We start from the raw sequence: 18,021 nt of genomic DNA, 5'->3' as shown, positions 1-18,021 counted from the left end.
TCCCGATCCATTCAGACGCCATTAATGTATGAAATACTTGATCTAAACTCAAGCAGAAAATGTTGTATTTCCGTTTCGTTAATTGAACTTCAGAGTTGACAAAACTTTATTTATTGTCAAAGATAGTGAATGTGTCCCCGAATAGTCAAGGATATGTTACAAAGATCAGAAATAATGATCAGTTAAATTAGAATAAGCAAACTGCATGTTTCACTAAGCCCTAGAGTTCAAGATAAATTAGATTCAACATTCAGAGGCAAACCGGTATCTTTCAAGGTTTCTGCCGTAGCATCCAATCTGTTGTGCCAAAGGCCTTGCCGAAGTGGTAACACCGGTTCCCGTGAGATCACCGAAGTTAAGCGCTGTCGGGCTGGGCTAGCACTTGGATGGGTGACCATCCGGTCTGCCGAGCGCTGTTGGCAAGCAGAGTGCTCTCAGCCCTTGTGATGCAAACTGAGGAGCTACTTGATTGAGAAGTAGCGGCTCCGGTCTCGTAAACTGACATAAGGCCGGGAGAGCGGTGTGCTGACCGCATGCAATGCCTTAGAATCCTGTCACACTAGAAGCCACCCATCCTGATGCAAAGATCTGGAGGGATTCGTTTTACATGGAACCTTATACGTCCTTCTATACGAAAATCGCAGAGTTTCGACTTCGGCCCACTGTAGCTTGTCCAGCGAATCACCACTACGCACTTCACACGGAGTCAGGTGGGAACTTTGCTTCAGATCCGGAGGCTGTGAGCTGCTTCTGTCAGCCGTGTGCGTCACTTCTTACCACCCTTCACGTTGTCAAATCAGTAGCACTGTTGTTTCTGTCCACCACACACTGTTTATCACTAAGGGAAGGTTTACTCTCTGTTGCTTCGAAAAGTCTATTTTTCTAAAATTGCATTTTTGGATCCATAAAAGTGTTTGGAATCCACTCCTGAAACGGCTTTTCCGAATACGGAACGGAAATGTTTGTTATTCGCGGATGAACAAAAAAATGCACCTGCCTGTAATCGGCCATTTTCAGGCACCAGATTTTTTCGGGATTTTCGACTTTGTAGCCGCGAAAAATTATTATATGTGCTTGCCCATGACTAAAACTGATAAAGTGATCAAGGAGCTTACGACGTACTACGGCTCGGCAATCACATGGCATTCGAATTCGTTGGAACAGATGAAGAAGGCAATTTGGGCAACGTGTTTCCACAAGTGTCCGACGGATGATCACCCACTACACCAAAATTGTCCGGCTGGAGAAACTAGTTGGTGTAAGTGGCGCATTGCAGAGGCTACCGGACATCTGGACGAATATCAACACGACCAGCCGCTCTCCAAAGAAGTTCAAAAAGTAATTCATCCGATCTACGAGGCCCTTTCTTAGAATGAGTTATTGTACCGGTGCTTAGGAGGAGACACACAAAATTCAAATGAAAGGTTGAACGCGTGTGTTTAGAAGTTAGTCCCCAAACATTTGCATTTTGGTGCGAAGACTGTGGAGAGTGCGACTTTCCTGGCAGTGAGCAGCTTCAAGGAAGGGTATTCAGCAATTCTGAAGAACATGACGATGGACGTCACCCTGGGACTCTATTCGACGCAGTTCGCCAAGCATTCGGACGACCAGCTGATTCAAGCGGCCGAAAACCGCTTGTCACCGGCCGTACGAGCGGCTCTGGTGAAGCGCAGGATGGCCCACATCGAGCAGAACGCCCTCTATGAGGAAGAGGAAGGACTAGTTTATGGACCCGGAATATCAGATTGAACGTAAGTTGCATAATATTGCATTTATATGTTGTTAAAACGTCAAACGCGCTTTCTCGAAATGATCTTTTTTTACCGCACGGTGTGCTAACTTCAAATCTGTTGAACCGATTGGCATAGTTCTTTGTTTCCGACGAAGCTAACTAAATTGTCTAGGAGCTGTACCACCTTTATTCCGATCCATCAACTATAAATATTTTTACTTGACCGACGAAGTCGAAAAATCGATGACAAAAATCCAATTTTTTCAAATGGCCGCCATTTTGTTTTCTATGATCCAACTCCTAAAAAATTTTATATACTTCGCTAACATCAAATCAATTTTGGTTTCAGAAGAGCCGGATGACCTGTGACATACCGCGCGTGTAGGTCTACATCGAAATTTTGTTTGGTTCCAACGGCACTTCCGTCTTGGATCTTCGACATTTCCGGTCAAAAAAATTCCAGTTTGTAGAGGAAAAACCAATAAACATTATGACCAAATTTGACATTAATATCTATAACACATGCCGAAAAGAAATTCTCAAAATACATGCTCTTTTCGGGCCAAAGATAGTAAACCTCCCCTTAATATACCGTACACAGGGTGTGAACCATAACTGTTTACAGCGGCCCACGGTGGTGTAAGGGACGCCGAGACTTAAAAGCTTATGCGGGACACTTGAGATCCATCAAGCCGGGAAACATCAAATGGGTCTACAAAAGCCAACTAACTTACAGCGCATGCTCGCCCCACAGCGCTTCAATATACTTGCGCTCTCATACACCACCAACATAGTCAGCTATTTCATTAACGTCGTTAATTAAAACTTTCTCGAGAGATTAATGGAATAAAAAGCCTTTCGTAAAGGTAATACAAAAACTAATTAAGCTTAAAATTCAATAAATCAATCCATCAATTGCGTTTACAAGCTAGTGTTAACATCTGTTTTCCGTTTAATCGTTAAGCGTCGTTTTGGATCCATTAAAAAGCTTTACATAATTTCCTGACAGCGCCGGTTTAAGAGCGTTGTTAGAAAATACCATTCTCTTACAGTTTTCATTCACTTCGTGTGTTATACTACCTACGTTCAATGAAGTTGGATAGGATTATTGTAATCTGCCTGGCGCCTGGACGTTAGCTCTTCGAAAGCAACATTTTTAATGGTTATTATTTTATTACAGCTTAAGTGTGTTGTAGTGATTTTTAATTTACTATAATGGTAGCGTCGTGTGTGACAAATGTGGATGTTGGCGTAGTTTAATTGGTATGAGAGAAACGTGTCAGAACTGTGCATTGGTGAGTAAAAAACATGTCAGGTGAGGCTCTTCAAACGAATTGTCAATTGTGTAGTTGAGACATAAATGTCGTTCAACAGAGAAGATTTGCGTCCTCCAGGCAGAATTAGAAGTGACGTATTCTGAATTATACTGGTTGAAGGGCAAAACAGACATTGAGAGCTGGGAGGAGGAGAAAAGCAGAAGGAAAAAGGAGAAAACCTCATAAATCACACTTTAGATTCCGGTTAAGAATCAATTTGACTTGTTACGTGAAGTAGTGCTAGAGCCTCAACCAGTTTTTGAGCTTAGAAGAGTGCAGAAGAATCGCAGAAACAACTTTCAGGCTCGGTCGGTAGCAGTCACAGGGAAGGTGTAGACAAATTGCTACAGGAAAAGCTAGGCATAGATTTTCGTGTCACAAGCGTCGTGAGACCTAGCGCCAAGCTTAGCCAGGTGACAGAGAAAATACAGACCTTATACAGAAATTCTGATGAAAGCACGGTCGCAGGTTCGAATCCTGCCTCGGGCATGGATGTGTGTGATGTCCTTAGGTTAGTTAGGTTTAAGTAGTTCTAAGTTCTAGGGACTGATGACCACAGATGTTAAGTCCCATAGTGCTCAGAGCCATTTGAACCATTTGATGAAAGCATAAGGTAGTTTTAGTAGGAGGAACAGGAAACAGCCTGGTTAGCAACTTAAAATATAGCATTACAGATGACCCGTAGGAAATAGGGGCAGCAACAGCACATACTCATATGCGACTTGTCGAGGTTTTGCAGCGACATGACTAGCGAATTGCTTTTTACTGAAACGACGTCTCATTTCTGTGTCGTACCTGTTGCGATTGGTAGATGGGGACATGCTAATCATGGCCTACACCTGAATAGTAGGAGAAGGAAAGATTAGCTGAGCACCTTGCAGAAAGTATAATGGGAACCACAACCACACGACACAATATCTCTGTGATTACCAGAAATAAAAGAGTACATTTTTTAGGTTAAAGTTACAGACAGAGAGTACTGAAACAAATTAGAGCAGTGCAAGACTATGACACGTGTAACACTTTTCAGAACAATAAAATTAATTTGTTTTATCACAACATTAGGTGGTTGAAAAACAAGATAGATAAGTTTATCGTATTCTTAGCAGATGTGGAAAATTCTGAAGATGTTATGTGCCTCTGTGAACAACTTGTAACCACAAGGACTGTAAATTTTTCTCATTTTCGTGTAGAATTAACATGAGAGAAGGAGTAGTTGCAACATATGTAAAAATTGGACCCAGTCAAAAATAGAGAAACAATAGTTTTTATATGGATTTGAGCCTAAAAGCAGGTTCACGTGAGTTGTTACTGCAAAATACTTCTCTGATAACTGTAACGATATGAAGATCCCCTCTAGGAAACTTTCAGGTATTTATCACGGATATAGATGCGTTATTGAGCTACCCGTCAGACAAGAAGAAACAGTTGATAGTTTATGGAGATTTCAACGTAGACTTCATAAAAGTTAAGAACAGGGAAAATAAACTAGAATTCTTATTTGGTTGTTTCAGTCTAATTTCAGTAGTGAGTTTTCTAACTCGTATGCATCAGGATAGTAGAACACTGATTGATAATATTTTATAGACAGCGCTGAGGCTGAAACAATTAATGTATACCTAACTGCAAATGGAGTAGCTGATCATGATACACAATTAATGGAGATAAAGAGCATGGTACCTTACAATACCGAGGCAGTTTCATACAAAGCAGTGAGGCTTAATAATGAGAGCAATACACAATGTTTTAACAGTAAGCTAAATGAGGTGATATGGTATGAGGCACATGTAGGAAGAAATTTTCATGTCAAATTCAGTTCATTCCATAGTAAGTACGTGATAATAATTTGAAGTTACATCTAAAAAATATCCAGAAGATATAAAAAAATTAATGAAAGTCGTGAATAACAAAGGAAATTAAAATCTCCTGTAGAAGGAAGAGGGCAGTTTGTGTAACTGAATACCAAAAAGCAAATACTGTAATATTTTAAGGAAAGTCATTAAAATGTCCAGAAGTGTGCATGTCCTAAGAAAAATAGATAATACAGATAATAAAATTAAAACTGTATGGGACATAGTCGAACGAGGGAAAGGACGGACAATCACTATACAAGATTCAATAACAATTAAACTAAACAATATTAAAGAGGGAAATACTTTCTAATGTTCTGCAAAGTTGTATTTATTTTCTCGCGAACCGGCTTCCGGCTCCTCAGGCCATCTTCGTGTGATAAATGAATGTCGCACACATGATGATCGACTTACGCAGATATTATTTGTACAGAAAATACAAAAGTGACAGAATGCTTACATCGAATACATAAGAAAATATTAAATAATTACATTAACTATAAAGGGGGCTAATCAAAGAAAGTTTTTATGTGGTGATACATATAACAAGTAATGAGAAATAGAACGAATTTACAGTTTGAGTCTATTATTTGAAAGGTAAACGTAATATAACAAAGGAGAAAATAGAAACTGATTCTGATCGTTTAGTATTTGGCTTGTATTCTGTGTCATGTTTTTGCTGATTTCCATTACTTCCAGTAGGGTCATCTTTCTGCTTTTTTTTTGACGAAATGTACAAGTTCATATTCTACATCGGATGGATGGTTTCTTGCTAAAAGATGATCAGCTAAATCGAATCTATCTTCTTTAATCGACAGCTTCTCTCGTATACAGATAGCCTAATTTCTACATCTCTGCCTGCTTCGCTACACAGTTCACATACACATGTTGTGGTTGGGTCGTGATAAGTTTTGTTTTTGCAGATTAGATGATGAAAGCCGTGAATAGAAAGTCTAGTTACGACATGTCGCTGTTAGAAGTTTGGTGCTGTCGATGAGCGGTTCGTCATTGCTTCGGTGCCATAGAACTCCGGCAATATTTTTTCTCGTTTGTCCTCCATGATCTTCAGTTGCTTTCTGGAGGCCCTGGTGTGTGGCATCATATATCGAAGTCTGATGTCTTCAATTAGGAATGTCTCTCTCGTTAGCAGGTACACTAGTCTAGATCTTATTGTCTTTGAGAGACCTAGTGCTCTTTTTAGATAGGTCGATTTTACTTTTTCTAGTGTTTCTAGATTTTTTTCTGTCAGGTGGTCCCATATAACCTCCATCCCATACGCCAGGATTGGCAAGATTTTTGTGTTGAATAATTTCATCGCTGTTTCTAGACTGAGTAGGCGGATGTTTTTGATGTCCTGTATTGCTATTATTGCTTGGGCTGCACGTTCTGTTGTATTTTTTGTGAAGCATTTGGCTGTTGGTTGCAATGTCACTCCTAGGTATTTAAAGTCTGATCAGATTTTTATTTTTTGTCCTCTGATGCTGATTTCCGATTTCTTGGGTGTTTTGCCTCCTTTTCTGAAAATTACCATTTCTGTCTTTGTTATGTTTATGTGTACTTTGTGTTCACTGCACCATCTGTCTATTTTCTCAATGATTCTCTGCAGCTTCTGTATGTCTGTTGAACCTACGGCTATGTCGTCAGCGTATGCATATACATACACATCATCTTCATTTTCTCCAATTCGGAGTACTTCTTCATGGCAAGAACGTACAGCAAAGGGCTCATTGGGTCACCCTTTAAAGACTCCGTTCGATTGCAGAAAGGGGTTCGAGAAAGAGAGGTTGTCTGATATTGTGATTAAATTGTATTCGAGGATTGACTTGATTATTCTTGCCCATACGCTATCTTCTCCCATTGTGTTTTCCAGTTTTCGGACTATGAGATCTCTTTCCAATAGGTCAAAGGCTTTGGTAAAGTCTATGAACACTGTGTAGAACATTTGTTTCTTTTGTAGCGCTTCGTCGATGTTCTTTAGAAGAAGCCTGACTGCCGTAAGTGTTGATCTTCCAGATCTGAAACCCATTTGTCGTTCTGGGAGATGACTGTCCACAGAGGCTTGGATTTTTTGTGTTATTATCTTTGAAAACATCTTGAACTGAGTATTTTCCAGGGCTATGCCTCTGTACTTGTTTGGATCCATTCGGTCACTTCTACCTTTGTAGAGAACTTTTATTGTCGAGTGTCTCCATTGTGTCGGAATTCTTCCAAGTTCCAAGCATTTGTTAAACAGTTTGGTCCATATGTGTTGGAGGGCCTCTTTTGCATCTTTTATATGTTCATTATGTATATTATCGGGTCCTGCTGCTTTCTTGTTCTTCAGTGCTTTTATGACTTCTTTCACGTCTTCTTCATTTCGAGGTTCCCATATATTGTCTTTTTCCTTAGTTTGATGTCGTTTCTCTTTCTTTGGGGGTGTTTTGATTCCTCGTTTGTTCAGTGTCTTACTGAAGTGGTCTTCCCATTCCTTCAGGTCTATGTTTGGTGTATGAGCCATTTTTCTTGGTCTTGCTGCTATGTATGAATCTTTCTCAGCTTCATCCGCTTCTCTTTTTGCCTCTCTTTCTATGTATTCTTTTTTCTTCTCTTCTATTAGTTTTTTGTAGATTCTTCTCTCTTCTGCGTACAGTTTGTATGTTTCCGCGTCATGCTGGTTTCTTAGTCTGTGGAGCGTTCTTAGAACAGTGTTCCTTTTAATGTATCATTCAGCATCGAACCTTCTTTTTGCCGTCCTTGTTTTGGGGATTGTTTGTATCACTTTATTTTTTAAGAGGTCTTCTATTCGGCCTGTTGCTTTTTCAAGGTCTCCTTCCTCTATGAAAGTTTCTATTTGTGTTAATTGTTCTTGCTGGTTTGTTAATTTTTCTATATCATTTTTTTCTTTGTGTGATTTGGTGGGTTTTTCTTGCTGGCTGTAATGTGACGATATTTATTTTTATCTTCATAGGAATGCGCTTTCGTATAGGAGTAATGGAGTCATGCCATATTGGTTGAATACTTCCTTCTATTTTTCCACTTGTTAATGCGATATCAATGGTGCTTTTCCCATTGTGGCATATGTATGTAGGTATCTGTCTATCGTTAAGTAGGGTGAAACCATCTTCTTCTAGGGTTTCAACGACTAGTTTTGTTTTATAGTTTTCTGTGTATATTCTGCAGTTGAGATCGCCTGCAATAATGGTGGGTTTGGTGTCGCATTGTTTGATGAGTGTGACTATTTCGTCAATTATTTTTATTGCATTTGTGTGCGGTTTAAAATAGGCTGCAATTATATTTATGTTTGCTGCTTCTACTAGCATACTATTTTCTTGTTTTATGATTTTTTTGGTGGGCGTCATCCAGGGTTTCAATAGGATAGATATTCCTCCCATGGGTCGACCTCTTTCTCCCTTCTTTGCCATTAGGTGATAATTATAGAAATCTTTATGTTGCCAGTTGCCTATCAGGAAGGTTTCTGTTAGAATTGCAAGATCCGAGTTTTGCAGAATGTCTGTTGGTATTAGGTTAAGATCACTTTTTACTCCCTCTGTATTCCACAAGACTACTTTTATTTCTTGCTCTAATGGTTTTCTTCTTAGTTTAGTTGAGCTCTGCTCCCTCTTCCATTGATCATCTTGGGAAACGGAATCGACGTACTTTGATGTTTTCTGGCCAGAATTCAGGTTCTTGTGTGATTTATAGCTTTTCGAACTGAATGCCTACTTTTGAAAGCTTTTTTGTCGCTCAGTGTGCGCAGTTCTTCACATTCTAGTTGTCCCAATATTCCATTCTTGTTAAGGTATTTCACTACTGTAGCAGTTGTGGCGATTCTCTTTAAGTTACCGATGTATAGCCACGCTGTTGTTTCTGCTGTTTGCATGTCTTAATCTTTCTTTGTACCCATTTTGGTTTTATTATTAGTCTGGTTTCTTCTGTACCATCTCCTCCCTAGCACAGTACTCCAAGTCGGTTCCTCTAGTTCATTAACCTGATTTCGGGTTTTATTATATGATATAATTAAGCTGTTTCCCTAGTAGGTAACATGGAGTGGAAATGGATGACGCTACTGGGCGTATCGGAACACTATCTCTATGTAATTTGCCTATGCTATATAATCTAGCAGCCATGGGATTCATACTAATTAGCATATGGCTGTTGGTTTCATATGTAATACTTTCACATGATTTGACGGTGGTTTTTATTTGTTCATTTAGGGCTGGAGTTGGATCCTTTTGTAAATGTTGAACTATGAAGGAACTGTTTAACTATTGTAAAGTAATCATTTTTGTTCAAAAAAACTAAACCCTTTGATTTATCAGCTTTGGTGGCGATGACACTGTTGAAGATTATTCTCTTCTTAAACTTGCTTAACGTACTGATTTCGTTGCGTAAGGGTTCATCTCCAATAGCAACAGTAGTTTTTAGATTGTGGGCTACCAAATGTTTCGTAGAAACTTCATCACCTAACGTGAGCTCTAGATCTAATTTTAGCATATACAGCTGTTTTCGAGAAACACTTTGAGCTCATCCACAGTAACTGCTACATCTGATAAGTTTATTATTCGATTAGGAATATGTTTAGTGTGAACAGATGTTGTCCGAGATTTTCTTTTTCGCGTAAGTACATTTCGTGAACGATTGCATTTACGTCTTCACCAACTACGCGAACAAAACTTTCGTACCCCACGAATGTGTGACGGTCGTAATAAGCATGTGACAGACTTTTAAATGTTGACTTACGTTATCAAGAATCGCGCACAGTTTCGCATTTCTTCTCTTATCTACGTTTTTCCTCCGATCTTTGCAGCTTTCATAGCAACTGACGTAGTACACTTGTGATTGTACGAAAAAAGGAATTGAATGAAATTACTACCACTTATATACGCTGGCCATCAACAATCACTCGTTAGTTTCAAAACCTGCTGCAAAATTCCATATCTTGGCAACATTTCTGACATTCTTACAAAAAAGTTAGGCAACTACAGACCTAAATTTTATAACACCAATAACATATCAAAATTTTTATTCAATAGTAAAGGCAAAATGCAACCTTTGTCACAGAGCTATGTATATGAAAATCACTTGCAAGCGTTTTAAAGAGGTGTATATTGGTCAGTCGGGCAGAACTGTGAAAATTAGGCAACTAGAAGACGAGAGAAGATGGTGATTGAAGAAGAAAGATTCAACCTTTGCCGACCATCTTTTAACAGAGAACCATCCATATGATGTAGAACTTAACTTTTACATTCTGTCAAAAAAAGCAGAAAGATGACCCTATTAAAAACAATGGAAATCAACAAACATATGACACAGAATACCAGCCAAGTACTAAACGAAAAGACTCATTTTCCATTTTCTCCCTTGTTATATTAAGTTTTCGCTCCAAATACTAGATTCAAACTGAAAATTCCTTTTATTTCTCATTGTTTGTTATATGCATTTCCACATAAAAACTTTCATTGTTTACCCTCTCTGTTTCAGTTAATGTAATTATTGTAATACTTTTCTTTTGAATCTCACGTAAACAGTTTGTCAGCTTTGTATTTTATGAACAAATAACATCTGCGTAAGTCGCCCATCATGTTTATCGTGTGTTTGCGACATTCAGTTGTCATCTGAAGGTGGCTTGAGAAGCCGAAAGCCAGTTCGTGAGAAATAAATACAAGCAGAACATTAGGAAGTGTTTACCTCTTTAATATTATTATTGTGTGCTGACAAACACCGACGGAATATTCAGTAAATGTTGTTAAACTAAATGACAATGTTGCAACTGAAAATTCACAAGTCGCAAGTACTTTTAACAATCACTTTCTAATAGTATCATCAAATAAAGAGGTAAATGGTTTACTTGAAGCAAGAGAATATATTTAAAATGTCATTCTGCAGAACTTTAAGTAGCAAGAAGTAGCACCAGCGTCATTCACTGAAATTAATATAGTTTTGTACATTCTGATGCATATCTCTTGTGGGGATGATGAAATTCCAAACAGGACTCTGAAAAATTGCTGCAACTTAATATCGTATTTTACGGAGTATAAGACGCAACGGATTGCAAGATGGACCCGAATTTTTAACCATTTTTTTAAATAACTTTTTATCACTTTTATTATTAGATTGTAAAGCCAAATTAAAAAGAATTCTTAGTTCATATAACAGAATACACCTTTAAAATGCCTGAATATCGTCGTCTGAACTTTCTTTTTCTTCTGCTTCTTCTTCTTCTTCTTCCTCTTCGTTTTCTTTTTCGTTTTCTTCATACATAAGATGGTCTTCACTGCCATGGAGAGCGCTACTTATGCCGCACTGCTTGAAAAATTTAACAATAATGTCTTCTCTCACTCTAGGTCATGACTGTTTTACCTACAAACACACTTGTTTGATTGCAGGTCGTTTTGAAGATCTCTATTCGGCGCGAATTCATGTTTGGTTTCATCCATCATCCGTTTGTTCCGCTCCTCTCTCATAGACACTGAATGGTTTATTTATCGTGACAACAGGAGGTTGCACTTGTGAAGTAAGTCCTCCCGGATTAGCTGCGATCTCTCTATTTCCCTGTCTCCATTTCTCTTTCATGGAATTTTACAAATGCCTCCTAACTCTTCTTCAGTAAAGCACCTTTCCTTCTCCTCCAAACTCTGTTATTCTATAATTTAATACAAGCCTCTTCCATCCAGCCCTTGTCATGCACGTGAACAACGACGCCTGCCATTACTTCAGAAGGTTTTGACATTGTTTTGTGCTTGAAACTGATCACTGGATAAAGTTTTGTACCGTCAACACAACATGAAGGGACAACAGTGTAGTGCATTTTTCATGTCCACTTGTTTTTAGAGTTTTAGCAACTTTCAAGGCAACAGTTCCGTTACTCGGCACATCAAATGTCAGAGGAGTTTCGTCCATATTCGTTATTTGGCATAGTTCCACACTAGTTTTCTTTTGATATTGAATAATAAAGCGATGAAAAGATAATATTTTCTCTTCATAATCATGTGGCATTTTCTGAGATATATTGTTTTTGGTTCGCATATTAAGTCCATGACGCTTGGTGAACATGTTACACCAACAAACTCCACCCCTAAATTTAAGTTCCACTGTAGCGCTAACGTACGAGCGTGTATTTGAATCACTCGCGTATTAATTCTAATGCCATTTTGACGATGTCCTTGAATCAATTTCAATATGTCATCTTCTATTTTCGGCCATTATGCAGTCAGTCCTCTACTTTCACATTTAGTCTTCCTCATATTTTCGGTTCTTCCGCACTAGCCCGCCAATTGCGAATGGTTTTTCTTGGTTCGTGGAGGATCGAAATGTTGTTCACCTGCTATGTTTCCTTTTCCTTCTGCATATGCTTTTACTTCCAATTTACATCCCGCATCATACAAACACCGTTTATTGTTTTCCATTACGAAACTAGCTGCTAATATAATATTATACTGCTACCGATAACAGAAATCACTTTCAATTAAAGTTCAGTGTCACCATAAATAGTGTTCAAGGATTGTGATGGCGGGATGGTAGGAAAACTGTGTTAGCAAGCTTGTGAATCCTAGCAATTCTTGTTCGTCTCATAGGTGCAGTGCTACTACCAGTTAAATCCAATGTTGCTAGATGGAGACAGATTTCCAGCAGAATCGAATACACCGGTCTGTCCACTTTTAGGGCTGGCGGGTATTTTTATCAAACACTGGCCATTTTTATATTAATTTCGAGTATACGACATACTTGAATTTTGAAGACGATTTTTCGAAGAAAAAGTCTGTAAAATATGGTAAGTAATGCCCTTAGTGATATATGACGCATCACGGTTGCATGGAATTTTTCCAGGCAGCATATAATATGTAACTGTTAACCCACTTAATGAGAAAGTTAAAAGAACAGACATAAGCAATCATCGTCAGATTTCCCTAGTTACATTCTTCTTTTTTTGAAAATACTCGAAAAATTAATATACTCAAGAGTAGTCACACACTTAATTGGAAACAATTTACTTATCATATCACAGTTTGGATTCCAGAAAGATTGCTGGCCTCAGAAAGCTATTCATCAAGTAGTACAAGGCTTAAATAATAATATACCGCCAGTTGGTGCTTTTGCGATCTTCTCAAGGCGTTTGATACAATAGATCAAATACTCTCTTAGAAAAAATCAAGTTTAATGGGAGAGATTGCTTTACTTATAGATGGTTTGAATCGTACTTAACAAACAGAATGCAAAATGCTGTGCTGAATAATTCAGACAATGTTGGAACTGCAGAAATTTTTTGACCGGGAAAAAAAAAATCACACAGGGAGCCCCACAGTGTTCAAGTTTGGGTCGACTCTTCTTCCCCATATAACATCGTTGTTGTTGTGGTCTTCAGTCCTGAGACTGGTTTGATGCAGCTCTCCATGCTACTCTATCCTGTGCAAGCTTCTTCATTTCTCAGTACCTACTGCAGCCTACATCCTTCTGAATCTGCTTAGTGTATTCATCTCTTGGTCTCCCTCTACGATTTTTACCCTCCACGCTGCCCTCCAGTACTGAATTGGTGATCCCTTGATGACTCAGAACATGTCCTACCAACCGATCCCTTCTTCTAGTCAAGTTGTGCCACAAACTCCTCTTCTCCCCAATTCTGTTCAACACCTCCTCATTAGTTATATGATCTACCCATCTAATCTTCAGCATTCTTCTGTAGCACCACATTTCGAAAGCTTCTATTCTCTTCTTGTCCAAACTATTTATCGTCCATGTTTCACTTCCATACATGGCTACACTCCATACGAATACTTTCAGAAATGACTTCCTGACACTTAAATCAATACTGGATGTTAACAAATTTCTCTTCTTCAGGAACGCTTTCCTTGCCATTGCCAGCCTACATTTTATATCCTCTCTACTTCGACCATCATCAGTTATTTTGCTCCCCAAATAGAAAAACTCCTTAACTACTTTAAGTGCCTCATTTCCTAATCTAATTCCCTCAGCATCACCCGACTTAATTAGACTACATTCCATTATCCTTGTTTTGCTTTTGTTGACGTTCATCTTATATCCTCCTTTCAAGACACTGTCCATTCCATTCAACTGCTCTTCCAAGTCCTTTGCTGTCTCTGACAGAATTACAATGTCATCGGCGAACCTCAAAGTTTTTATTTCTTCTCCATGAATTTTAATACCTACTCCGAATTTTTCTTTTGTTTCCTTTACTGCTTGCTCAATATACAGATTGAACAACATTGGGGAGAGGCTACAACCCTGTCTTACTCCCTTCCCAACCACTGCTTCCCTTTCATGTCCCTCGACTCTTATAACTGCCATCTGGTTTCTGTACAAATTGTAAATAGCCTTTGGCTTCCTGTATTTTACACCTGCCACCTTTAGAATTTGAAAGAGAGTATTCCAGTCAACATTGTCAAAAGCTTTCTCCAAGTCCACAAATGCTAGAAATGTAGGTTTGCCTTTCCTTAATCTATTTTCTAAGATGAGTCGTAGGGTCAGTATTGCCTCACGTGTTCCAACATTTCTACGGAATCCAAACTGATCTTCGCCGAGGTCGCCTTCTACCAGTTTTTCCATTCTTCTGTAAAGAATTCGCGTTAGTATTTAGCAGCTGTGGCTTATTAATTAAACTGATAGTTCGGTATTTTTCACATCTGTCAACACTTGCTTTCTTTGGGACGGGAATTATTACATTCTTCTTGAAGTCTGAGGGAATTTCGCCTGTCTCATACATCTTGCTCAGCAAGCAAAAATGATATGTTTTGAAGACGATGCGAGGATTATAACAAACCTCAATAGAGAGAAGGTAACAGAAGAGCTGGTGAACGATATTTTCCAAATAATTATTAAGTGATTCTCTGAAAATGGACTCTGCCTAAATTTTGAAAAAAATGCACTACGGTCAATTATGTACAACAAATAGAGTCGTAACAACAGTTGTTGTAGCACATGACCGGGAGTCAGTAAGTGGGGTACGATGCTCCAAATTTTTTGGGTTGCATATTCATGGGACCGTGAAGAAGAATACTACTGAGTTCTCAAACAATTAAATGTACTTACTTCTTTCTTCGTACAATTTCTAATCAACCTCCTGATATATTTTACGCATTTCCACTCAGTAATGCCTGACGGAATAATTTTCTGGTGGTAACGCAACACTTAGAAAGAAAGTATTGATTGCACAAAAGCGGACAGAAACAATAATATCTGATATTTACCCATGATTGTCATGTAAGTATATCTTCTAGGAGCTAGGCCTTTTAACTGCGCCGTCATTGTATATGTATTCGCTAATGAAATTGGCCATAAGTAATCCATCATAGTTTTAGAAGAACAGCGGTGTCCGTACCTATAACACTAAAGGGAAAAATTATCTTTACTACCCATTATTGAAGCTGTCAGTGACTCAGAAAGAAGTGCAATATGCAGTAATAAAAAGTTTTGATCATTTTCTCAGTAACATAAAATGTCTATCTCATAGGGAATCAAGTTTTAAACCTAATTTAAAATCACTACTCCTGGACAACTCCTTCTATTCCATTGACGAAATTCTATTTAAAAACTGGTACCCAGTCATAAAAAAGTTAAGTGCGCTTGCATGAGTAGGAATAAAAATAATAATGTGTTAACGAATGGTAACGCTAATAATGTGCACATATCCTACACACTTATTCGTTCCACATCGTTTCAGTAAAAAACTCATTCACATGACCTAAGGAAAATTTAACTAACTAACTTTCTAACTAACAATCTAAAATTAATTCTTACAAGTTCAGTCGTTTCGTATTAAGGAGACCAGACCAGCACAACGGCATTATTTTTAATTTTGTGCTGCTAAAATTCATAATATTTTCAGGTAAATTGTACTCTAACGCCAGTTTGCCGTATTGAAAGTGCTAAAACCTAACTTGATAGAACGCAATTGTCCTGTGTCAATTTGTTCGTCTCGACTTCCCCTACACCGCTGTGGTACGTTGTAAACAGTTATCATTTACAACCCGTATAGTCATCGTCACGAAACTAGGCAGGTCAGAGTCGTATCTTCTTGCAGCATTAACAGTTAGCGATAACTTCAAACGATAGTAAAAATTCCGAAAAAATGTTAAACATCTCTATTTTTAGTACAAGATATGAGACAACAGTTTCTGAAAGAAAATTGTCGCCAGTCGTTACGGAAAACGATAAGAGCTAACGTTACAAGAAATTTTTTAGGTTTTTTAACTTCGATCTTTGAAAAAATACAGAAGCAGTATCGTAATAAGACTGAAAAAAACTATTGACAATCTCAAAGTTTATAGATTGACGGGGTGCATACTTCATCGTGAAAACATAAAAGTAATCTCAGACGAAAAAATAAAATACTGTAAGAGGTGTGAATTTTTTTCGTCTGTGTGATGAAAACTGTCGTTGTTGATGAATATGTGTTCTGTTTTCTCGTAGAAACTTCCAGCTATAAAGTGCTAAAAAAATTGTAAAATTACTTTTGCTAATACCTGAGATATCGTTATTGTGTCGCATCGTCACTGCGTGAAGTTCGCTCGGAAACTGAAAGAAATGGGCTCGATTACACAGCTACCAGCAATTCCTATCGGGTTTGAAATTAACTTTCTCGCCTCCGGTTCTTCAATGCTGTTCTTACCTTGCGTTGCATGGCTACGAATAGTACGCTATACCTCGTAAACACGTTGGACAGCCTGCGTTGATGAACGCCGATAAATCGAGTAACTTCACTCTCGGGGTGGTTAAGGGGACGTCGAGGAGACACAGCTCATTTCTAGCGCTCTATCACGTCTCCTTGTCGACTCCCCTTATTACTGTCATTCCAAACAATGAAGTGGCACACACACACTGACACACACACAATCACTGCCATGACTTAACACCGGTGGTGGAGTGCCACCGTACCGCCACATACCAGTTCTCATCATGTTCCACAATGACCATGGTGAGGTTGTTCCTCTTCTATGGAACTGTATGAAAACATATGTAGACATCGGTCTCAACTATTTCATCTCTTTGAATGGCTCTGAGCACTATGGGACTTAACATCTCAGCTCATCAGTCCCCCATCTCTTTGAAAAGAGTGTTTTGAAAGATACAGGAGGCTATGTAAGCTATAAAACCGATTGTGCCTGAAACAGCGATTTTATATCGAGATTTCAATTTCGACCACTAATCTGTTCCGACGGTGCACTGTCGTGAGCGACCGTATTACAGATGCCTAACTCTTAGCGTGTGGTAGCCTAAATTGTCCTGACAGAGGTGACAACTCCTCCTGGCATGGGACAGGGCACGATGTCGTTATGGTAAAACGATGGACTTGAATTCAGAAGGATGGCTTTTGAAATTCCGGTCCTAGCATCTACTTCTAGATTTTCTGCGATTTATGTAAATCTCTTAAGCCGAATGGCGGGCTGGTACGTTTGAAAAGGGGTCGGCCAATTTACTTCACTGTCCACGTCTTAACCGAATCTGTGTATCACGAAATAGCATAGTAATATAATATTCAATCAGGGCGTTGGAGATTTCATTCTGTCGAAGGGGAGAACTCATTAGGAGACTTTCACAGAGGAACAAGATGTGCTGGGTAACCGAAAGTTTGAGGCCGACACTAGCTTTGTTATCCATAACATTACAACAGCAAGGGGAGGCTCGCTGGTACCCAACATGTGTCGAGGACATGGGCGGCCTGTCACTGAGGACGGGAGTTTGTCTAAATGTGAATTGTGATTAATTAATTGAATAAAATCTGTTGCATATATGACGTAATGCAGCTATTACATGTTGAAGTGGCAAGTTATCACAAGTCCTTTAAGCACGAAAATCATAATAATTAACGAAGCAACGAAACGAATATAGAGCATTCGGGAAAATAGTGCCTATTGATGAGCCAGTTTATAAAACAGAAGCTTGCAGAATTACAATTTGTACTATGGTCCCCACAGGCACAGGCGGTTTCGACAGACAGGAAATGAGCCTTGGACAGTTAATCTGGAACGAAAATAGAATTATATTAATACCTTCAGCTGCTGACGGGCGTTGACATATATCAACGAAGACAGGCGAAAATCTGTGCCCCGACTGGGACTTGAACCCGGGATCTCCTGCTTACATGGCAGACGCTCTATCCATTTTTCTTTTTTTTTTTTCTTAATCATTT

The 18,021-nt window shown here is 38.7% G+C and overlaps 1 pseudogene; it reads left to right on the top strand.

Moving 5' to 3' along the window:
• The first annotated feature begins 304 nt into the window (after positions 1-304).
• Positions 305-422, top strand: LOC124790414 (annotated as a pseudogene).
• The last annotated feature ends 17,599 nt before the right edge of the window (positions 423-18,021 follow it).

The sequence above is a fragment of the Schistocerca piceifrons genome, chromosome 3, assembly GCF_021461385.2.
Source record: "Schistocerca piceifrons isolate TAMUIC-IGC-003096 chromosome 3, iqSchPice1.1, whole genome shotgun sequence".
NCBI lineage: Eukaryota > Metazoa > Arthropoda > Insecta > Orthoptera > Acrididae > Schistocerca > Schistocerca piceifrons.
The sequence above is the reverse complement of the archived record's forward strand: the minus strand, read 5'-3'. Positions and strand labels throughout refer to the sequence as shown.